At 37.6% G+C, this 25,812-nt stretch overlaps 1 protein-coding gene across 1 annotated transcript in view; it reads left to right on the top strand.

The window, feature by feature from the left end:
- Window positions 1–470: 470 nt before the first annotated feature.
- Cad99C (cadherin 99C) overlaps window positions 471–25,812 on the top strand; it is a 170,610-nt gene continuing 145,268 nt past the window's right edge. Inside the window, exon 1 of the mRNA XM_074096147.1 lies at window positions 471–772. The gene's annotated coding sequence lies outside the window, so the exon portion shown is untranslated. The remainder of the gene's footprint in view (window positions 773–25,812) is intronic.

The following is a 25,812-nucleotide window of genomic DNA, read 5'->3' as shown; positions in this document are numbered from 1 at the left end:
CTTTATTTCACAAAGTAATAAGTTTTTCTGATTGATACTAAAAAAATACAAACTCAAAAACTGCTGCGTAGACTATGTAGGTAGGTATATTGTTTTTTTAATTTTTATTAACATTGCAATAATTAGAACAAACTTACTAACTATGAATTAACTATATAAGGTGAATTAAATCATAACTAACGTACTGTGTAGGTAATGAAGTTTCTACAAAGAATTTCAATTAACAGCGCTTTTGAACGCATAATAGCATCGACATTTTCTTCCTGCCCGCGCCCGACTAAACTTTACCGCCTTGCATAATCCGTGAATCGAATGTTGCACTGCACATTGCACCTCGCTTCATAGCTCGGTCGGCTTGTATTCTGTCTGTGGCTCGGTCGACTCGAGTTTCCGCAAAGAAGTTTCCGCCTCCGCGTCGACAGGTGTGGTGGCGCTACTATCGCCTCGCAGTTCACTCGCCCCCTCCATTCCGACGTACGTCACTTTACGTCAGTTTGAGCTCATTCGCCGCTGCGCGTAGTGTCGCTTGTTGTATTATCTGTGAACGCGCGAAACTTTTTACAACGAAATTTGGAACGTTGTAAATAAACGACTGGTTTTGAAGTGCGTTTTAGGTGCATGAACCGGCTTTGTGATCGTAGTGTTGTACCGTGTGTGTGGTTGTGGTCACAGGTGTGACATTCCGAAGGGGACGCCGCCACAGCCTCCGTCTGAACCCGGTACCGGCAGGTGGACGGACCGCTACGTGAGGAGACCTATTTAAACTGTTTAGGTAGGTAAAGTTACATTTACTTATTTACACAGATAGTCAGTGGAAGGCGTTACTTATTAGAATCCTTTCAACTGCCGTCTGGCTTTTGTTTGAAATTATTTGTTGGTCCATAATAATAACTTTAACCCAGTGTGTGGTTCTGTTTAACGAAATAAAAATCTAATAAGATTCTAATTTTTTTTCGAATTCGAATACGAGTGGAATAATTGAGCTCAAATAGTTAGGTTTAGGTATGCCTTATCTTGCATTGTAGGTATTTATCTTGTATGATCTTCGAAATGTGTGGTCTTCGGAAAGGTTATGATTCCCAGAAAAAGACAAAGGGTGAGATCACGGACATATAACCTTTGGTTAATCATTAGTTAGTACCTACTTAGGTCATCCCAGCCTATATACGTCCCACTGCTGGGCACAGGTCTCCTCTCAGAACAAGAGGGCTTGGGCCATAGTTCCCACGCGGGCCCAGTGCGGATTGGGAACTTCACACACACCATTGAATTGCTTCGCAGGTTTGTGCAGGTTTCCTCACGATGTTTTCCTTCACCGCAAAGCTCGTGGTATGGTGCCATCACGGCTTCCTACCTACCTACTTAGATAATTTTTATTTACTTGTAAATTTTAGTCACCTGTGAATAAATTGCTGCAGTTGCTAAAACCAGGAGTAAAGAAATTCGTCGACAAGTTTAGTTACTTACCCACTCCATCATGTTCAATTAGGGAGGAGTAGGAATGTAGGTATATATTCGAGGAAACTGAATCACTTACGTAGTACAGTCAAGTGTAAAAATATGAACTTATTCAAAGTTTCAAAAATAAGTACCTACCACAGACAGACTCTTATTCTGACGCAAAAAGGCCGTGGTAACATATTTTTGAGTGGTTCGAATAGATACTTATTTTTGCCCTTGACTGTACCAAGGTAGAACCTTTGTGTTACCTACTAATGTCATGATCCCATACATCTGCCAAAGAAATCATAGCGAAATTGATCATGAAAAGATTCCACCTTGTTACGTGATTCAGTTTCCTCGAATGTAGGTACTTTTACCTATCACTAGCCTATCACTTTCTATCCTAAAATCGCAGTATGAGTAGGTATGCCAAGTTTTTGCCCATTTCATTCATACCTCATCATCATCATCATCATGTCAGCCGAAATACATCCACTGCTGGACATAGGCCTCCCCCAAGGCTCTCCACTCAGGTCAGACCGGTCTTGTGCTTTCCGCATCCACCGCGATCCCGCGATCTTAAATAAAGTTTAAGTTTCTTACACTGTCTTAACCATGTTGTCGCTCCATCTTGTTGGAGGCCTACCGACAGCTCGTCTCCCGGTCCGCCGTCGCCATTCATACCTGAATTCATTACAAGCTTTTACTACTTACCAGCAATTGCCCCATCACATGAAAGTTGCCTCGTTTCTTACCTATTAACTATAGGTAGGTATCCAGGCTTTAATGTGTTGCAAACTTAGGTAGACCAAATAAAAAGTAAAGACGAATTCTCGACTCGACAGACAAAGCGAGGTAAAAAAAACTACGTCTCGCCTTGTGCGTACCAACCTATCTAGTTTGCTTTTCGAAGTTTGGTTGCACTTAAAGCACTTGTGTGTGGGGTCTGGGGTGGGGGTGCAACTAGGGATACGTCAGGATTTGTCCGGACATGTCCGGATTTTTGACCCTTTGTCAGGATTGCGGCCGGACTTGCCAAGTGTCCGGATTTTTAGAAGTGACCTCATTGAAGAAAAAAAAATTAAACATTTGTTTTCATGATACATTTATTACACCGTTTTTTATGAAACGTGAAATGATAAATTGAGTACCTAGTAACTAATCAACAGAATTAATAATAGGTACTTCTTTCAAAGCAATTTAAAATAGGATAAATTACAGCTAAAGAGATCTCACTAATAAATAGCTAGCAGCTAGTGCAGTACTGCGTAATCTCTGTTACAACAAATGTCAGGACTTTTAGGATGATGTCAGGATTTTTGTCAGGACTTTTCATTTTTTCATATGGCAATCCTAGGTGCAACTCTATGTGCTCACGGCAGGGTTTCCAAACATGTATGTATGTACTTACTTACGATTTGCGCCTGAACAAAACTTGCGTGGAAAGACATAGGATAGTGAAAAACAACTATTTAATTTAGCTATGACGTACCTACCTACCAAGCAAGAATAATGAATTTGTAATAAATTAAATCACAAAAACAAAATATCAATCAAGCACATAGATTGCTTCAGAATGTATGAGGCTGAATTATTTTGTCGCGCGTGTCTCAAAATAGGCCACCAACTTACCTACCTAAGGCTGCTTCCTCACTTTTATACAACAGAACTATAAGTTACCTGAGTATTCCAGTGCCCTTAGTGTAAATTTTCGGTTACAAAATACGTCTACACGAACAGCGCCTCTAGCGGAACTTTTGCGATGTTCGTGTATCCATAGAATCCATACCAATTAAGATTTTAACGCGAACGCGATCGAGACGTATTTTGTAACCGAAAACTTGTGGGCAGAAATTGCCAAATTGTAATGCCAGGGAAGCGCTGTTCTAGGTAAAACTACCAATTTATATCGACAGTACACCGCTTAGTGAGGAGATCAGTAGGGCTACTACGAAACACGAAGTTCGTGTCGTGCGGTCCCTCTCGCTCTCGTATTATAGAGTATAAGTGTCAGACAGAGGGACCGCTTCGAGTTTCGAGTTTCGTAGTAGCCCTGCAGACCGACGAGTAACCTCGTGGTAATGGTAACGTATAAAATACCGCATACTAATACCGCACCACCAAGAGAGGAAGAGGCCTAAGTTGTAACGCGTTGGTTCACCATCCCTGGCCTAGCAGTAGGTATCTATTTAGATACTTTATGCCTTCCTTCTCCATTAAAAAAACAGTTTATTGCATCTCGATGCGACGCGTCAATAACCATACTCTCTGCCGATGATTGTACAAAGAATTAAGCAAGTCTTATTAGTGCATTATTGAGGGAGGACAGTTCTTGGATCATGGTAATGTTCGTCCCAGTAGGTACCAATCGTCCTGGAATATACGACCTAACAATGTTCGCCTGATTCTGTGGCCAACCTGTGTCCCCTATTTAATTCGTATGGCAGATACCGAACTATATTTTCTGGGACGTACAATAATCGCAACCCCGAATTGATGCCCTAACAAAAGAAAATGTACCTTGACGTTTAGTAAAACTTTAGTGATAGAAGACCTAACGGTTAGTGTATGACATCGTATTTGTCGACCCAGAAAAAACGACGATAATGTACAACCTGATACTTCAAACAGTTCAAACCCTTATCTATGACAAATTGACAATTAATGGTTACAGTATTGATATTCAGTCCAGCTCGACAAAAACAGGTCGTACTAGGTACCTATCCAAACTGACTGAGTATACCCAGTGTAACCAAGATAAGTACAATCACCTGCAGAAGTGGACGAGCGTGCGGTTGTGGTGTTCAAAATAACGCTACAGCACACATCTCGCTATTTCTTTGGTAGTAGAGAAGTGTATGTATTATTTTGAACTCCACAACAGCTTATCTTTTGACGTGCGACAAACAATAGATGGGCTAACTAGTTAGAATCATTGTTTTTATGGTACCTACACACTGTCATCATAATTTCGCATGCAACTGTCATCACTCCGTGAGAAGCGGGTGAAGTGTCATAATTGCGATTTGATGATAAGACAATTAAAACGGTAGGCTGTGTTAGTTAAGTACTTCGTAACAGGTGTGAAATCATCAGACGATAGTTAGTAGATTGATAAACAAGGGTTGTAAGTGATCAATTACACCCAAGATATTTAGGCGCAAGAGCGAGCAAAGCGAGCGAGGGTTCTTATAGTTCGCACTTTTCAACACAAATGCGAGGAAATACAGAAAAACCGTTATAAATGTATACGCAATTTGTAACAGAGCGGAAGAAAATTTATCGCGCCAAACCGAATTTTTTTTAATGGCCGCACGCTTTTTGTTTTTGGCACATTCAGCCAGCATTGGCCAGCAGCATTATGCCAGCATGGAGGTTTGGTTGGAGGTAAGTATTACGCATTACAATCTCCTTGTTTACCAGTTCGTGGATAAAAAGGAGCACCATTCGATTTTTAAATTTACTTACATCCCTAAAGATGTAAATCGAATTCACAACACGGATTTCAAGTTAAATGCAACCTACTTTCAGAGCTTAAGTGATTAAAAGGTTTTTTATTAGCTTATCCACTGCTGGAAAAAGGCCCTCTTCACTTGAATTCCAAATTTTCAAACCTCCCGCAGGACTAGCATCTGGACATTGTTAGGACGATTCCTAGTGCGTTTGTTGTTTAGGTTCTTAGTAAAAATTACCACTTTATATTTATTAACAGTATGTATTATCTGACCTGAACCACAGAACAGAGTATAGGTATAAAACGAAAGATGATGAGGTTGTTGTAAGTATTGTAGTAATGTAAGATTGGTTTTTTGGAATCTTTTTGTATTTTTTATTTCAATTCCAAATTTTTGTTACTTTTACGGTCATCCCGTAAAACCCATATCGAAACCAGAAAAATAAGACCGGCGCTGGGAATCGAACCCAGGTCCTCGGCATTCCGTGCCACGTGCTATACCACTACACCACCACTGGACAGAATTTCTCCTATGCACCACATATCTCAGCTTGTGCTCCATCGTAGGCCTCATCCTCGCTTTCCATCAGGCGTGATTGTGGCCAAACACAAGCCTATACTGTATAAAAAAAAATGTTTGTTTTCTTATTTAGTCACTTAAGCAGCGACACTGGCGACATCTATGCTGTAGCCCTCATCAAGAAACTTTCAGCACCCCATTGGAACTAACCGCTCACCCGGACAAGAGATGTCATTATGTATTAATTAAGCAATCAATTTAAGATTGGTTTTTTGTATTTTTTATTTCAATTCCAAATTTTTTGTTACTTTTGACGACCAGATGGCCTAGTAGTTAGTGAACCTGACTACGAAGCTTGAGGTCTCGGGTTCGATTCCCGTGCCGGGGCAGATATTTGTATGAAAAATACGAATGTTTGTTCTCGGGTCTTGGGTGTTTAATATGTATTGAAGTATATATCTATCTATATAATTATATTTATCCGTTGCTTAGTACCCATAACACAAGCTTTGCTAAGCTTACTTTGGGACTAGGTTAATTGGTGTGAATTGTCCCGTGATATTTATTTTTATTATTTTTTTATTTTTTACGGTCATCCCGTTAAACCCATATCGAAAAATCATTCCCAGCGCTGGTCTTATTATTCTGGTTTTTCTATGCATCTATAATATCTATATTTCAGTTTGTATTTTCGATATAGTAGTAATGTGTCCGTATAGCTAAGTCGACGTTCCATATTCGAAAAATAACTTAAGTCCCATATCAATTCAGTCTGTGCACCACTGTAAAAGGCACTATAAATAAATAGCATGAACCGTGTCCAGCTGCAATGTGGTGCCTTTTGACAGAACATGCCAAAAGTGACATTGGATTGCCTGATAGGAAAAAATGTTGTCGTACTAGGCATTAACCACATAAGACGACAGCGGGTCGGGAGCGGGTCGGGTTGGGAGTACGGCCGCCGGGGAGTAGGTATGATGATGATGGATTAAGGCACAGTCGCCGGCCGTGAACTCCGATAGAGCGTCTTCATAACATATTTATCCTTACTAATATTATAAATGTGAAAGTTTGTGAGTGAGTGAGTGAGTGAGTATGTTTGTTACTTTTTCACGCTTAAACGGCTGGACGGATTTGGATGAAATTTGGCGGAAAGTTAGTTTATAACCTGGATTAAAACATAGGATACTTTTTATCCCGATATTCCCACGGGATAGGGATAAAATCTCGAAATAACAACCGCTAGGCTTAGAGTTATGAAATTTGGTATTTAGGTAGTTGGACGTCTGGAATAAAACATAGGTGACTTTTTGACCCGATATTCCCACGGGATATCTAGGGATAAAATCTTAAAATAACAACCGCTGGGCTGTGAGCCATGAAATTTAGTATGTAGGTAGCTGGACCTCTGGAATAACACATAGGCTACTTTTTATTCCGATATTCCCACGGGATAGGGATAAAATCTTGAAATAACAACCGCTGGGTTTAGAGTCATGAAATTTGGTATGTAGGTAGTTGGACGTCTGGAATAAAACATAGGTGACTTTTTGACCCGATATTCCCACGGGATACCTAGGGATAAAATCTTAAAATAACAACCGCTGGGCTGTGAGCCATGAAATTTAGTATGTAGGTAGCTGGACCTCTGAAATAACACATAAGCTACTTTTTATTCCGATATTCCCACGGGATAGGGATAAAATCTTGAAATAACAACCGCTGGGTTTAGAGTCATGAAATTTGGTATGTAGGTAGTTGGATGTCTGAAATAACACATAGGCAACTTTTTGACTCGATATTCTTACGGGATACCTAGGGATAAAATCTCGAAATAATAACCGCTGGGCTTAGAGTCATGAAATTTGGTATGTAGGTAACTGAACATTTGAAATAACACTTAAGTGACTTTTTGACCCGATATTCCCACGGGATAACTAGGGATAAAATCTCGAAATAACAACCACTGGGCTTAGAGCCATGAAATTTGGTATGTAGGTAGCTGGACCTCTGGAATAACACATAGGCTACTTTTTATTCCGATATTCCCACGGGATAGGGATAAAATCTCGAAATAACAACCGCTGGGCTTAGAGGCATGAAATTTGGTATGTAGGTAGCCGGACGTCTGGAATAACACATACGCTTCTTTTTATCCCGATATTTCCACGGGATAGTTTTGTAACTAAGGGACCCCACACATCCGTGTATTATTGTCATTATTATTTTGTAATTTTTTCTTTAATTGTATTCTTACTGTAGTTTTTAAGTATTTTATTTGTACTTATTTTATTTTGAAAAAATGACTTTCTGCCAAGCTTCTTGCGGCGCATTCTTCTTGGCTATGATGGTCTTTCCAAAAGTGCTGATATTTAAAAAAATGACGTGTAAAAGTGCCCATTGCGGCTTATTCACTGAATAAATGATATGAATTTGAATTTGTATAGGGAAAATTTTTGAAATTTTAGCACTGGGTTTAGAGTCTTGAATTTTGTACAGTTATTCACAACACAACCTCAATGAAGACCACGATATAAATTTTGGAAATTTCCAGGGGAATTTTGTAAAATCCCGAAAATTTCAATTGCAACTACCAGACCGAATAGTTTACGCGTGCGAAGCCGCGGGTAAAAGCTAGTAAATATATAAGCATCTACCTCGCCCAATTTACCTGAACGCCACTGTACTTACCTACTATAGTCTATACTTTTATCAGTTGATACAAGTATATTTACTAACAAAGGAAAAATATCTAAATTTAAAAGCAACATTCTATCCTCGACAACACCTGTACCTAAATATCAATACAAAATTAATCATTCGATTTTGACCTTTTCTGCCAACATACTTTCAATACACCTGCCTCATTGAATAGCGTGTAATTGCATATTTTAAAACCGCTAACAATGTTTATCTTCACAAGATACGTATTTAACTAGCAGGTAGGTATTTTTTTTCGGTACGCGTAGGCATTTATTCCACCACCCATAACGAAATCGGGGTTTTACTATCGAAACCAGTTTTTGTTAGCTTACATAAACTCAGGCAAATAAAAAAATATTAGCTCAGGACATTAAATAGAAAGATATAGGCGTACCTACTTACCTAATTGTAATCGATTTTTTTGACGCGATGTTATGAGTAACTAAAATTATTGAAGGTTTCGGGTCACATTCAGTAGGTATATTTTTAAACGCATTCGGCAATAGTTACTGCTAGTGTCGCTTCTTACTTATTGTTTTAATCATTTTAAATCGAACCGGCCTTAAAATATTCTTTAAATTATCTAAATAGTAACCTTACTTGCAAGATGCGGTAAATCATGCTTCTCTCTTTAAGGCCGATGCACATCAGATGACACGCACACGCAGCTGGTGCGCATCAGCCTTAGTCACCTACCTATTTTAAAACAAAGATAATATGTATTGAACTCCTAACACTAAAATAAATAAATAAAATAAATAAATAAATATCACGAGACAATTCACACCAATTGACCTAGTCCCAAAGTAAGCTTAGCAAAGCTTGTGTTATGGGTACTAAGCAACGGATAAATATAATTATATAGATAGATACATACTTAAATACATATTAAACACCCAAGACCCGAGAACAAACATTCGTATTTTTCATACAAATATCTGCCCCGACACGGGAATCGAACCCGGGACCTCAAGCTTCGTAGTCAGGTTCTCTAACCACTAGGCCATCTGGTCGTCACTGCAGTGCTACTCCTTAAAGTGTTTCACTAAACCGAATTTGCTGTAACGGTACCACAACAATACTAAGCCGAGATTAAACGACTGTCGGATAACTGGTTTGTTATAAAAAGCAAGATCCCAAAATTGCAATAGACACCTGCAGAAACGACGGCGCGGATACGCCTTAGTCTTCTTGTCTGTCTTACGTGTCAGTCCGACCCACCTTTATCTTAAGATCATTTATGAGGTGAGGAAGCCTTATACAGGGTCGAGTGTTGACATCATACAACGCAACTATATTGGGATTGACGATTTTATATCGTATACTAGCCGTTGCCTGCGATTTTGTCTGCGAAGTAATTAATTGCGCGCCCGCCGCAAGTATACAATATTTCGGATATTTTTCTCCAGTAACACCAAAATAAACGAACTTTAAAAGTGTATATTTCTTTTGGTTCTAAAACAAACATACACTTTTAAAGTTAGTCGAAATAAAAGTCGTTAAATTTACCCTAAAATCTTAAACTGAGAACCACAAATATAGCGGTTGGAAGTCGCAAAATCATATTTCGAAATCACCTGGAAACCTCTGTTTTAGGTACGATTTTATTCGCATCGACTGTCGACTTATTTCAGATGTATCGAGAGCAGACGAAGAATAGAAAATAGATGAAACAAGAACTACAAACCTTTCCGTACAAAAATGTGACAGTTTAAAGTGGCACTTGAAAATAATATCTACTCTATCTATTCATTATAAGAGTATCACATTATCTGACCTTTATGTGTAGGTAAGGTAAGTGCATAAAGAGTCGTATAGAGTTGAAAAGGATGCCCTTGCACTATTTCCTTCACATAGCTCACTAACTAATACACTTCGTGCCAAATAACAATGAAGGTGATTAAATTCGTTTCTAACACTCATATATTAGTCACGCATCGCTTGATAAATGACAGATAATGTTACTACAATATTTTTTTTATATCTACAACCATTTTAGCTTAATCTAGCATATCGAATGGGAATACTGTTCTGAAAAGAAACCTAAATAATATCTAAAAAAAAACCGGGCAAGTGCGAGTCGGACTCGCGCACCGAGGGTTCCGTACACATTTTTTTTATATTTGAGTTTTTTTATTATTATTATTTTAAACGACTGCATGGCAAAGGAGCAAGTGGGTCTCCTGATGTTAAGAGATCACCACTGCCCATAAACATCTGCAACACCAGGGATTGCAGTTGATTTGCGGTTTACGATTTCTGACGTATTAAAAATAAACAACTTACTAGATCTCGTTCAAACCAATTTTCGGTGGAAGTTTGCATTGTAATGTACATCATATATATTTTTCAGTTTTATCATTCTCTTATTTTAGAAGTGACAGGGGGACACACATTTTACCACTTTGGAAGTGTCTCTCGCGCAAACTATTCAGTTTAGAAAAAAATGATATTTGAAACCTCAATATCATTTTTGAAGCCCTATCCATAGACACCCCAAACGTATGGGTTTGATGTAAAAAAAATTTGAGTTTCAGTTCTATTCTAAGTATGAGTAACCCCCAAAAATTTTTTTTTCTATTTTTGTGTGAAATTCAAAGAATAAATCTACTTACCAAGTTTCAACAGTATAGTTCTTATAGTTTCGGAAAAAAAGTGGCTGTGACATACGGACGGACAGACAGACATGACGAATCCATAAGGTTCCGTTTTTTCATTTTTGCCAATTTGGCTACGGAACCCTAAAAACGACCTGTGACTTATTGCTACGAAATACAGACAATAAACAGATATATAGTGGATAATGTGTTGAGTTCACAAAGGCGCGGTATGGTATGGCATACTCAGTAAGCCTTTAGAGTAGGTAGGTACAAAACGTAAAGTTACGCAGAATCATAGCATTATATTTCATACGATTAATATCAGAGGGCAGCGAGCCCACAAATCTCCATTTAAGTCTGTAAACGGGGACTAGATAGCATCAAAACAAAACGCCAAGTTGAAGCAAAAAGTACTAACCCTTTTTGTGTATTATATGGAAAGAAGCTTCGATAAAAACGCAGAGGATAAGGTATAAATTCCACTGAGAATTCTACATTTTCCTTTCTTGACTATCAGCTCTGTGATACTTAAGATATCGCTTATTACCTTCTATGACCCTTGTGAGAAATCTCGTAGTTGAAACGGTATTTTCGTCGTGGTATTCAAATATAATAGTTTTTACAATGTTGTACTAAAAGCTACGACTAAAAGCAAAAAGAAATAACATTTCTATTAAGGCTGTTGAAGTGGTAGAAAGAATTTTTATGTCAAAGCAAAGAATATTTAACCGATTATAGAGAACACGCTTATCCGATTCGACACGTAATGTCGATCATGCTGTTTATTAGACTTCATAATTTATAACAATAAGAATCCACGAAGTAGCACAGAATAAGTCATAGTATTTGTAGTGTATGCAGCAGCGCTTACAAAATCCGAAAGCACTAAACGTCATTTTTATGCCTCGAACATTTCGACATTTGGACACTACTGGTGGCTACATACCAAGTTCTAAATCTTCACGTGTTTAAGTACCTACTATTAAAGTCAGCAAACTGCACTAATCTTAAGCTCCACCCAGACCAGTTTAAATTGGACTTAAATAGCAAGTAAGTCTATTATTTACTGGTTAAGGTAATGTTCCCGTTTCAAAGGATTGACGGAATTTGAAATATTCATTCTGGAATAGAGAGATCATGTGTTGTCGCAATCGCATTGTTATATCTGAACCTAAACTGTTAAACTGATCTAACCTGTTGAGGAATGCAGCTAAGGCCGAATGCAACAGCCTTTGTAAGTGGGACGGGGGGCTTAATTTATCCAATGTGACAGCTCTGTGAATTTAACACGGCCTTGGAATAAATATCGTCGAATTGTGTCCGGGACAACGGAGCTAGTTCCTTGCTACCTTCGCTTCACAATTACTTCGGGATATAAAGAGGAAAATAAAGAGTAAAGAAAGTAACTTTTTAGCGGACAAAATATAGGCATGAACATAAATCTAGTATACAGAACATGAACTTTGTAACAGTAATCCAAGATCAGTTGAAGAGAAGATATCAAAACGTTACTAGGTTACGGGGACCGGTAAGGTACACTACCTAACGTTAAAATGAACTAATCTTTTTCATCTCAGGAATCATCAGCTTGACTTAATGGTAAGTACGGCATACATTAGCAATCTTTGCTGATGATCTTGACTTGACTATATATCCTTGGAAAAGCAAAAGGAGTACCAGAACAGAATTGACGGTTTGACAAATTGGATAATTAGTGCGAAATCACGACGCTAGCTATGTTTGAATTTGATTGTTCGAGCCGCCTATTGTTTGGTAAATAAGAAATAGTTTTGTTCAAAACAAAGTTGTTTTGAAAGTGATGTATTATATTAAAGCAGTCAATGTTAGCGAGAAATATGAGGCTGTTAGAGAAGACATACATTGTATGCAACAAAATTACAACAAATGTCCAGTCAGTATTACAAAATAGATATGGCAGCTTGTATAATTGACGTTGGAATTGGAACAGAAACACTAGACTAGATGATGGATGACACGTTTGTTTATTCTGAAAGTAATCGGATCTTATCAACCATTTGTCATTTGTTCTAACACAACTAGCTTGGCAAAATTAAGTTCAACGAAACAGTACATTACCATAGCGCTCTGTTCATAAGCCGTGAATAACGTGAATAATGGTAATATATCTGAATTTAACAGCACGACCTGACTTCTGGGTTCGATTGTACTCGATAAATCTTGCTTTTAGAAAACATGGCATGTAACTGCTCGAAGGAGCGGCTGTATTGCTGATTAACAAATGTCAGAATGATATCATTTGGTCAAGTGATGTAATTATTATAATAAGTCTATTTGTGGAATTTCCGCAGTTCTGGAAATCAAACAAAAGACAAAGCTCAAGCTGTGGTTGTAACTGCGATGCAACGGTATTGGATCCAATTTACGCCAAAAGTTCTTCCTCTGCATATTTTTTATTTCTAAGGTTCTGAATGCTTTGAAACAATCACGGTGTTTTTTTTTCAGTCGGCAATTGCTAGCCAGGATTCTAAAAAAAATTGGTTTGCGGTTGCTTCTTTCACATTAAAACGATGTATATACATGTACTTATTGAAGTTTTACTAATCCCAAAGAATACTAAATTTAGAGAGAACAAAGAATTTAAACCCACTGAACACTCTTCCTGCAAACGTGTGGTGTGATCATTGCGCCTTACAATGACCGAAATAATAAATAACAACACTGCATTTTAGTCTAAAAGAAAGAATTGACAATCATAGTTTCGCATTACAGCGTGTTAAACAAGTATGTCACCGGTATTTTGCGAGTTCGCGTGACTTAAAAGACCATGTAACAACTCACGTAACCAAGTTTAATACAACAAACAATGACCAGGCTTACTATCTAAATTATTTTGTACTTATAGGGGCATAATATAAATATTTCACGTAGGTGGCACGACTGCGTTTACGTCAGGTTATGAAATGCGTAACCCTTTTCGTTTGTTGGATGTTTGTGAGTATAATAGAAAAGTAAATTAAGCGACCGGTTTTGTTAAGGGCGTCAATTAACGATAGTTCCAGACAAAAATCTATTAATTTATATTATTCATGCGCACGGTTTACAGATACTATATACACCTACAGAATGAAATAACTAACAATCCTTGGAAGTTTTATTGGTACATTCGATTTAGGATTTCATCGGCCCGGAAGTTTAATGACTGAACTTGTTGTGAGTCTAGAATTTGTTTTGCTGACGATGCTTGTTACGGAATATCTCTGTTCAGATATGACGAATCTGCAATTTTCATGTGTTGTGGTTTGCAGTGAATCAAGTGTATAATAATTCTTTAGAATCTTTAAAATCCTGTACTGTATCATATCGGCACATCTCATAAGCTATTTACTAATGCTAAAAAACACTTGGAGGCGTTCTATTCAAAACTGCGAGTTATGTTGGATATCTTTTATTACAGTTTCGACGTGCATTGTAAAATTCCCTTTAAGAACAGCGACAAGAAAAAATAACATTACAAAAAATTAATTTATCATAAACAAGAACAATTTGTAACATGATATTCAAGATCAACCACAGAATAGTTAACTGAGCTACGCTTAATACGAGTACGAAAGGGAATTGATCTATTTTTGTGTTTTATTACTCATAAAATTATGCATATCAGAAAGTCCATTTAAAAACAAATATAGGTCATCACGCCAAATATAGGGTATCATTCACGATGACGCGTGCCGTGGTTCTGGTATAATTTACGTACCTATAGTTAATAAAAAAAAAAACCAAAATTTCTCTACAGCCGATACCTACAGTAGAGTAGGAAGGTAAAACGAAAATCTCGTTAAGTAGGTTAGGCAGCCATAAGCGATTTAAAAATAATTTATTGAATCAGGCGTTACTTTGCGGAGGTCCATATCAATAAGCTAACAGAATTTCTTTGCTCACCCGCGCGTGACCTTGTGACTGACTTAGCTATTATAAGATTTATAAGGTCGCGGGTGAGCAAAGAAATTCTTTTAAATCTTAAAATTTCTAAAGCCTGGAATGAATGAAACAATTCCATTACTTTCAAGCTTTTAGCCTTATTTTGAAGCCACTCGTGCGCTGTAGTAGCACTCCAATAATTGAAGTGGTTTTGTAAGATATACCTACTCGTATTTGGCTTCAAGTAGGTATAATTTTGTTGTTTGCGACTTAACTGTAAAAGTAATAATTTGCGGATACGGGCACTCATGTGTCGTTTTCTCACGCCAATGAGTTGTTAGAGACACGATAAAGTGTGTTTTTCTCCTAAGTAACCGTAAAAATGTGGCCAAGGAACTCAACATTGTGTTATGAAAATAGTTACCTATATAGGTATAACGTGTGATGTGAAACCGAAATGGAAATGCAACTAAATGTTCGAACGGCCTTGTATATTATCTAGTTGATCTCGTTAAGTTGGCGACTTAGATCGTTCCATAGACCCCGCCTCATTATTCATGAGGTTGAATTACCATTGTTGGCAAACTCTTGAAGTATTCAATCTCAGACGATTTACTTCAAACAGCCGCAGGTTCTTATTGAGAATCGATCGTATTTCAATGGTACACGGGCGGTTCGGCCAGACAAAAGCGAGATAGGTGTTGATAGATAGTTGTCGACCTTTACGTGGAGCGAGGACAAAAAGCGGAGTGAGGACGCACTTTTACTGAATAAGACTGGTTTAAATAAAATGACGTGCCACCTGTTTTGTGAAACACCCCTAGCATTACTATGGATTTACATATTTGAAAATCAGTTTTGATTAATGCCATGGATGACAGTTGATATTTCGTCCTTCAAGCTGGCACTTGTACGCAACACACTTGCTTTTGAAAATCTATTCTTGATACCAAAGTTACCAAATTTAACTTTTTGAGTGTATAATACACTACGGTAGTTAGGATTTGGCAATACCATTATTTTAAGCACATTTGAAATGGCCACCCGACCTCATTGTTTTAAATGGCTTATTACGGTACTGGCCACTAAGAGGAAAAAGTTGTGGAAAAGGTGTTGGATTCGATTGCGACACGTTAAAAATAAAACAGGTACCTACTTAGTTTTTTTGTTACGATCAAGTGTTTTAGTCTGAGAAAAAATATAGATATGCGAGGATTGTTGTTCTTATTAGCTGATTGTTGTATGTAGTTATTATTTATTGATTATTATAATTGTGTACCATTCCAATCGCTTGCACAATTATAAAAGAATCCGATCCGCTTTGTTCTAGTGATTGTCTGCCCTTGTTGTCAGTCATTGTCATTCTCGAATTTAATGTTGATATGTTATTGAAGTCTGACAAATGGGATGTTGAACTAGGAAATAAAATAGAGAACCGTTTGGTGCTTATGGTAATCATGGTAATATAGCCTGCATTGCGGTTAAAAAACGCTCTCGTAGTAGTTAGTAAGGTTGGTTTGTGTACATCAACTTTAAGACATACCTAATGCCCGCCTTCCTCTAATAAACGGTAAAGAGCGGAAACATAGGTGCAAAATCGGACCGGAGTAACAAGCTTATGACTTCTCAATCAAAGGAAGCACATCTACACAGTTCGCCATCGCAAGTTGACGGACTCCTTACGGAGTCCCCTCCGCTAGCAGTGGAAGGTTGGCATGACTTGCGATACGCTCTTTTCTTAGTTCACTCCACGTCACTATATCTGATCTGAGAGTGTAGTTGCGATGGAGATGTTTGGTTTTAGCTTTCTTAACCATAACTTTTATCACTTGAGTAATTATTAGCAATTAACCTTTACACCATCCTAAGATTTGGTTACGCTTAAGACCAATTAAGAAACTCCTTTGGCAAATCAACGATCGTGAGAATCCGCAATAATTGTATAATCATAACCCAAATAAGAAAAGAAATCATGATTTATTGATGACCGCTGAATGAATTGATCAATTTGCACCTCGCCCACATGTCTTATTTTTATGTTCTGAATAAGCATTTGACTTATAGATGAGCTAGTCAAGAGTGAGATTTCGTTAACAAACATGGGTTCCATTATGTGACACGAAAACTGTCTTAACTTCATTGCATGAGATCATACTATAATAAGGGGGGTTTATAAAAAAGTTCATCATCATCATCATCATCATCATCCCAGCCTATATTCGTCCCACTGCTGGGCACAGGCCTCCTCTCAGAACAAGAGGGCTTGGGCCATAGTTCCCACGCGGGCCCAGTGCGGATTGGGAACTTCACACGCACCATTGAATTGCTTCGCTGGTTTGTGCAGGTTTCCTCACGATGTTTTCCTTCACCGCAAAGCTCGTGGTAAATTTCAAATGGAATTTATAAAAAAGTTAGTCTTTTATTTTTTGTTTGCAAGTAAATCGGCAATGGCTTACGATCAGGTGGCCCTCATGCTTCTTGGTCTACTATGCTTTAAAAAATATCCGGCGTGGGGCCGAAATTTGACACCGAACTCTCTAAAACAGTTGGCCCTTACAATTATTTCGATACAAACCTTTTCTGCTCTATATTTCAAATATAGGGGATGTCATCTTTTTCGAATCACATTTTGAAGTAAACTCTGGTCCTAGTCCTCTTTATAAAATTGATATAGCCTATTAATTTATGACTCTATGACAAATCGTCTAATTACTTAAAAGTCTGTCGGTCAAAGAAAAGGAACTCCATTAAAATTTCGACACAAGCCATCATTATCATAAAACTATTTCTTTCCCAATTAAGGTACAGTTTAATCCAAATTTATGTTCGGAATACGGAGTCGTGCGTAGCTAAATTATCATTTATTATGACATTTTGTTTGTATTGTATTAATCCAGAATGGCAATTCGAGTTACTGTTGACACAACAACTACTTAGGTTACTTAATGGGCTCAGTAGTGCAGTGTGGTTATGTAACTAATGTTTGAAATATTATGCGGGTGTTTATTTATTTGTGATATTGACGTATTAGCTTTTATCCACTGCTTTGTTCGCGTAAACCAACTGAGATTTTAGGGAATTTCATACAATTTTTTATTTATAAGTACACAATGAGGGTGTTAAAATATCGATACAAAAATCCAGTGTAAGGGTAAGACTAATATTAAGATACTTATCTTTCTTTATATTTTACTAGCTTTTGCCCGCGGCTTCGTCCGCGTGGCATCCGGTTTTCGGTTATCGCGCGCTGTTCTCTCGGGAACTGTGCATTTTGCCGGGATAAAAATTAGCCTATGTCACTCTCTGGCCCATAAACTATCTCTATGCCAAAAATCATGTCGATCCGTCGCTCGCTAGACATTTATATTACATGTGAATAAGTAAGTAATTATCATGCATTGCACCTGGCGTTGCTACCGACTACCGGTCGTCTGGATAAAATACAGTTATATCAATATTATAAATATTAAGCTAACAATCAATAAATACAAATTAATTAAATGAAATAACACAGAACTTCAGTGCAATATTTCCACGGGGGCATTAAAAATAAAAGACTACCGCAGTGCTATATTTATTTGCTCTGTCCACTTAAAAACTAACTAACTGTCACTTAGGATCGTGATAAAACGAATGGCATCATTGGAAACGATTCGACGGTTATCTCGCTCTTGCTTTAATTGGATTGTGTCGCGCTGTCCCTTTCTGATTCATCTTAACGCTGCACGTATCTCGATTGGTACATCAACCTGTCTTAGTTTTTCAACGGTCACATAAATGACTGTGTAGGTTCTATGTTAAAGTATCGAGAGAGGAAAGTAGAGGATGATTGGGATTTGAACCTTAACTTCATAGTGATAAAGTTTATTAAGATAGAAATGAAAGTCAGTTTTATAGGTAGTTTGAGAATGAGTTGTTGGGTCGCCTTGTTAGGATTTTCCTTTGACGAATATCATATCATAAATGTTTTAAGGAAAACCATAAAGGTTAAATAACTAGGTATTATTATTATTCATCCGTCTGTTCCTTATGGATGAATAAGCAATCAAATCTTCCAGATCTTCTTTCACTTTTCCTCGGAGCTTTCTCGTGTTCATATAAATAAAATAAATAAATAAATATCACGGGACAATTCACACCAACTGACCTAGTCCCAAAGTAAGCTTAGCAAAGCTTGTGTTATGGGTACTAAGCAACGCATAAATATAATTATATAGATAGATACATACTTAAATACATATTAAACACCCAAGACCCGAGAACAAACAATACAATACAATATAAAGACTCTTTATTGTACACCAGACATAGTAAGCGATACAGAAAACAGATACACAGAGAATAAAGAAAAATTACAAACATTCGTATTTTTCATACAAATATCTGCCCCGACACGGGAATCGAACCCGGGACCTCAAGCTTCGTAGTCAGGTTCTCTAACCACTAGGCCATCTGGCCGTCATATGTTCTTTGTATTTTGTTTTAACCATGTAGACCATAGGAGGAAATGTACTAAAATAGTGAAGTTAAACTAAGCACATTTTTTCGTGTTACTCCCCGAAAATATAGTCGAAATTTATTATTTACAACCCTAAAATGCCTATTGCTTAAAGTTATTGGCCTACGACAGAACCACTGAATAAGCACAAAGCTTAATAAAATATAATTGCATGTACGTGTAATAACAGCATGCCATGGACATTGTTAGTCTGTGGAGCTACGCGACACGAAGGCTCACTCCACATGTGACTTTACAATTTGTACCTACTAGTGGCGTAGCTTCAGATATTTTCGTGGTAAAGCCGAAGCAAAAATCGCATCTATCTTTCATAAATCATGTATGTCCTGTAGTCCTATTTTGTAAATATTTGGCAAGCCGATGGGAATAGGGTTCTTATATGGACGCTTCGCCACTGGTACCTAGTACAGTCGCCATCAGATATATGGTAGCGGCCAAGGTACTCAAATATTTCGGAGCAGCATTAAATTTCAATATATTAGTTACGATAGATAAGGTCTATAATATTGGACCATATAATTCGCCATAAATTTGGGAGCAGCGACTTTTCAATTAATTCGTGACATACAATAAGATAAATATATCGTAACAAGCAGATCGTCAATGGTATCGAAGCAGTCAGGGTGGTCATAAAGATCGGAACATTTATGGAAAAATATACTGTAAATCTCTGTCATAGTACCTACACATTTGAATTCGTTACTATCTACTTGAGTTCTATCGATAGATAATAATGTTATTTACATCCAAAGAAATCAAAAAAGAGAAACACAATTCACGTATTTACTTGCATCAGATTTGAACCCATGACTTTGTGCTTTAATAGTCAAGGGACTATCAATTACGCCATAAAGTATCTGACATAATTTGACGAAATTAAGCTTCTCATTCTACGCCCGCCAATTTTGACATTGCGTCGAAACAACGTTTTTAAGGCATTTAGTTTTGTTAAAAAAAAAATATCTAATTCGAAAAAGACGGAATTATATTTGTCACGATGACAAATCCACACACACTCTTTTCGATGAATGCCACCACAAACCATTTCGTTCTAAATTTAAATTAATGATAACATATAGTATCAATGCCTGTCTGAAACCTTATTTTCATGAGTCCAACCTTAACTATTTTAAATTGTATTACACAAACTTAAGGTACATTTTCCATAAATGATCCGATCTTTATGACCACCCTGACTGCTCAGATACCATTGACGATCTGTTTGTTACGATATATTTATCTTATTGTATGTCACGAATTAATTGAAAAGTCGCTGCTCCCAAATTTATGGCGAATTATATGGTCCGATATAATAGACCTTATCTATCGTAACTAATATATTGAAATTGAATGTTGCTCCGAAATATTTGAGTACCTTGGCCGCTACCATATATCTGATGGCGACTGTACCTACCTCATTTGGAATGTCTTGTAGGCTTTTTAAAATCTCGATTTAAGGTTTAAACTGACAGTTCTTGTATGGATCTGTCATGACTTGAGACTACTTAAACCTAGATTAAAAAGCCTGCAAGTGGATGTTACACATTAAACGAATTAGTGATTTAATGAAAATTAATCATTAGTATAAAACTTGTGTTAGGTTTGTATCAGCGACAGGCATCATGATCATGACTTAAGGCTTTTTACTTATTTCGAATTGAAAGGCACATTGCACATGACAAAAGCGTGACCAAACAAACTATAAATGGAATGCCAAACTTATTAGTTCGAAAACTTTACAGATTAATTTAACCCCTATCTCACCTGTTAAAAAGTTTAGCAGAGGCCAAAGGTGCATTTCACTGGTTCAGTAACAGCTTACTCACTCTAGCCTTGCTCTGCTTGTTTTTCCACCATAAAGAACAAACTTCTTGGTCTATAGCGGCACCAACCCATACGCACAATAAACCAACTGGGATGGGAACAGGGAAGGCCCTTAGCTGTTATAGATAGCCACACATTAATTAAGTCGACGGCGAATCTTAGACAATTCCCACGGAGTAGAACAAGCATTTAGATGTTTAGGTAATTTAAGAGGGTAATTTTCTAACTTCCCTTCTATTGTGCTCTAATAATTATGTACATTTACTTTAAGTCCTTTCGAATGGTATTTTAGAATCAATAATAGTATAAATTGTAGAGTACGTACATATTTTAAAAAATGTATACATTAAGAATGTTTAAAGATTGTGATACCTCATCATCATCATCATCAGCCGGAAGACGTCCACTGCTGCACAAAGGCCTCCCCCTTAGACCGCCACAATGAACGACAACTCGCCACTTGCATCCACCGGTTTCCCGCAACTCTCACGATGTCGTTTGTCTACCTGGTAGGAGGCCTGCCAACACCTCGTCTTCCGGTTCGTGGTCGCCGCTCGAGAACTTTTCTCCCCCAACGGTTATCTGTTTTTCGAGCGATTTGGCCCGCCCATTGCCACTTCAACTTGCATATTTTTCCAGCTATGTCAGTGATTTTAGTTCTTTGACGAATTTCCGTATTCCGGATTCTTTCGCCCAAAGGAACCTGATTGTGATACCTAAGCTTAAGAAAATTTAAAATGTTCGATTCGAATAGTTATTAAAAAAATGTACATAACGTACTGCATTCATACTTAATTCCATGAACAGCTTTACTTGCTGTTACAAAATACATTGGACTATAGTTACTTACCCTTGAAGGCGATATACCTACACGTAATAATGTTTCATTTATTGCTTCAAATTGATTATAGGTTGTATCAACATCTACGATACATTAGACATCAACGCGAGAGCCACATGATTGTTTAATTTCAAGGCAAACTTTTGGCTTACGCAAAGTATAAAAAGGGTCATTATTTCTGTGACTCAGAAATGCTCTTTTGTATGGCGCCATGTGAGCGGATGCAAAATGAGATCATCAATCGCTGTTGAGTCAAAGATTAAAATGAAGAAAATTTATTTATGTGTGACTTTTTTTCCCTTCTTCCTCGTGATGCCACCAACACGTTCCTGACTGCTATGTTTCATCACCATCATCATATCAGCCGTAGGACGTCCACTGTTGGACATAGGCCTCTCCCTATCAATCACATAACTGCTATGTTTATATAGATAAATTTTAGGTTTCGCCTGTTTTAACTTTTTATGACGTGTCTACTTTTTTTTCGTTGCTCTGTTAATTGTCGAATGGAAGGTTAACTGCAAGACATCACTTTATGGTATAGGTTTACAGTATAAACTATGTCCATTTGATTATTAAAAAAATCGTTCCCTGCTCGTTCAGACTGATAGATATTATATAGGCTCATAACACTTCTAAATACATTGCTTCTTAATCTATTTGGCACATAAGTATAGAAGACAACAGAGTTTTTTTTTAAATATAAAATATAGGCTTACGTTTGGCCTCAATCTCGCTTGATGGAAGGCGAAGATGAGGCCTAAGATGGTACACGTTTGCCTAGAAGGTGTCTGTTCACTTTGACCTTATAGATGTCTAGATTATAGCGTTCCGGAAAAACTGACCTCGGTAGAGAGTTCCACTCCTTAGCCGTCCGCATAATGAAAGTAGAGGCAAACCGCTTCGTGCGTAATGGAGGAATGTCTACAACATAAGGGAACTCCACACAAATAGCTTATGTTATGGTATCTCAAAATTAATTAATCTGAAATATTTCAGCATGGGGTTAGTTTGATTGAAACGCTTGAAATTTTTTAGGACCTTTAATTTTGTTTGACAATATATTGGTCGGTGTTCAATCAAAGTGTACGGCGTACAAACCTTTCAAATCGAATGAGCTCAACAATCTCCTGAACTACGAGTATTTTCCTAACTTCCAGAATTGTATAGAAATATTCCATATATGTACACTTTTAAAACACTTTGTGTCCATAGGTAATAAATCTACTACTGAACCTGGGTTATTGACTGGACGCAAATCAACATTCATCATCTACTTAGCCATTTAAATGGAAACCTGACTCAATAACCGTCCTTCGGGCAGTCGGGTAAAAAGAACCTATACAATATCAAACTTCCTCTGCGCGTCCTTTGACAAAAGATCTATCTTGCGGCTTCTTTGAATGCGTGCGCGCACCGTGTCCCTACCATCCTGGGGTAGGGTTGCCAGAGAACCCGTACTCCCCCAATACCACGAAGTGCAAAATTCAAACTTCGTATCTTGCCGTCCCGCTGACGCTAATAGTATTTAATACGAGAGCGAGAAGGACGGTACGATACGATTTTCGAATTTCGTAGTAGCCCCCTGTTTCCATTAAAAAAGCTGACCCCTTATTACATTCTGAACAGTTGCCGAAACAAAAATGGTTTTTCTTGTGAAATAAGTATGGAGTTTTGAGTAAATACATGTTTTTTTTTGTATGGGATGTGACTTGACCAAATAAGCAGGATTCAAACCGGTTTCGAAATTCTATGTATGACCTAGTTTGTTGTAGGTACTCGTACCAGGTCTTATACTACAAAGTTCAAATTTCAATCTTCGTACCGTGCCGTCCCGCTTTCTCTAATAGGATTTAATATGAGAGTGAGCGCGATAGTATGATACGATCTTCGATTTTCGAATTTAGTAGCCTCCGCCAGCTTACCTACTACTACAATAGTTGTAATTTTTTAAATCTTAAGGCCTTTGGAACGACTCAATTTTATAAGCACCTGTTTTTTTGTACACAGTTGACAACCTTAACTATGCCTCCTTCCCCTCTCAAGTCATTGGAACCACAGCCGATCGTCTTTTATTTCTTGCACCACCTTCATTCAATTTCAAACCCTTGATAAATGAAGTAAAGATGCATTTCAAGGAGCGATGGTTCTCTTCGTATATGTGCCGTTCGGAAATGCGGTTTACGAAGTAAAAAAAAACAAATAAGGCTTTGTTACGAACCGTAAACGTAGTGTCCTCGTGTGTGGAAGATGTTATCATTGTGATAATACAAACAAAAAAATATGCTGTGTTATGCGTTTTACATCGTGTGCGGAGATAAGTCATGTTGATACAGATGTTTGTAGAAATTGTTTTCCGTTCACGTACGAGTATTAGACGCTAGCGTATTCTGAGAATGTTTTAGTGGGTTTACCCTATCAGCCCAGTATTTTAATTGCCATAGAAGTTGAGTAGGTACCTACTTGTGTTTAATTGATAATGATCGCAGAGGCTACACAAATATAAACGGTTACAGGTGGATTTTAAGTGATTCTATGAAGAATGTTAGTCTACGCCTACTATTCTAGACTTTGTACTGGTCTGATTTATATTTTTTTTTTGTAAAATTTCTTGAAATTATTTTGAAACTGGGACTTGGATTTTCCCTCACTCTAAAACCATAAGTACATATACAGTACAGTTATATATTTCATCTATCCAACAACGTCGAGGTTAGGTAATAGGCATTCAGCGATAAAGGCTTCGTAGACACTTTGATGACTATATCTAATCAAGTACCTACCGAAGTAGGTGCTTAATTAGAAACGATATTATATGTGATAGCTGTTAGGTAGGTGACAGTTGTTGTATGTCTGTATCTTCGTATTAATATTCATCTCACGCACCGACGCGTGTGATCGATCTTTTGTCGTCTCCATTTGCATATTGCACTGCAAGACTCACAATTTGTCCCTTTGTTTCATCATGAATCCAGTCGTAGTCTTGCTTGCTTTTTTCAAAGTGTACACTGAAAAAAGAAATAACGAAAGAAAATACATTTATTTAACGCCATCAAAACAAACATTTTTTTTATTCGACTGGATGGCAAACGAGCAAGTGGGTCTCTTGATGGTAAGAGATCACCACCGCCCATAGACACCTGCAATACCAGGGGGATTGCAGATGCGTTGCCAACCTAGAGGCCTAAGATGGGATACCTCAAGTGCCAGTAATTTCACCGGCTGTCTTGCTCTCCACGCCCAAACATAACAGTGCAAGCACTGCTGCTTCATGGCAGGATTAGCGAGCAAGATGGTGGTAGCAATCCGGGCGGACCATGGACAAGATCCTACCACCTGCAAAACAAATACAAGACATACATGACGCACTGAAGAATATATTACCGAAAAACATGATTAAGTACTGTTACATATTTAATAAATACATGGAACTAAACAGGAACTTTAAAATTCGAAAAGCTCAGCATAAGTCTCTCATCTTAAGCCGTTAGTGGACCATTCCGCAAATAGGCACATTAGAGCTCTGGTATCCTTTAAAACTAACTAGCTTTTGCCCGCGGCTTCGCCCGCGTGGGTGGGATTCGGTTATCGCGCGCTATTCCCTCGGAAATTGTGCATTTTTCAGGGTTAAGAAGTAGCCGATGTCACTCTTTGATCCATAAACTATCTCTATGCCAAAAATCACGTCGATCCGTCGCTCCGTTTCGACCTGAAAGACGGACAAACATACAAATACACACACTTTCGCGTTTATAATATTAGTATGGATGAGTACATCGATAACTATAAAAGGCTTCGCTAGGCAAAAGATTGAAGTAGTTAATACGTTGTTTACATACATGTTAGATCGATTTCCGGAACCTGCATGCAGTAGGTAGTAATAAATAATCTGCTGCAATAGCACAGAATAAGTAATAGTACAAGTAGCAATAGTCGAATCAAACGCTGATGTCGGTATTCAAATAAGCATTTCAATCAGCAATCAAGTACGAAACGTAGCAGCCTTTA

The sequence above is a fragment of the Choristoneura fumiferana genome, chromosome 13, assembly GCF_025370935.1.
Source record: "Choristoneura fumiferana chromosome 13, NRCan_CFum_1, whole genome shotgun sequence".
Classification (NCBI taxonomy): Eukaryota; Metazoa; Arthropoda; class Insecta; order Lepidoptera; family Tortricidae; genus Choristoneura; species Choristoneura fumiferana.
The sequence above is the reverse complement of the archived record's forward strand: the minus strand, read 5'-3'. Positions and strand labels throughout refer to the sequence as shown.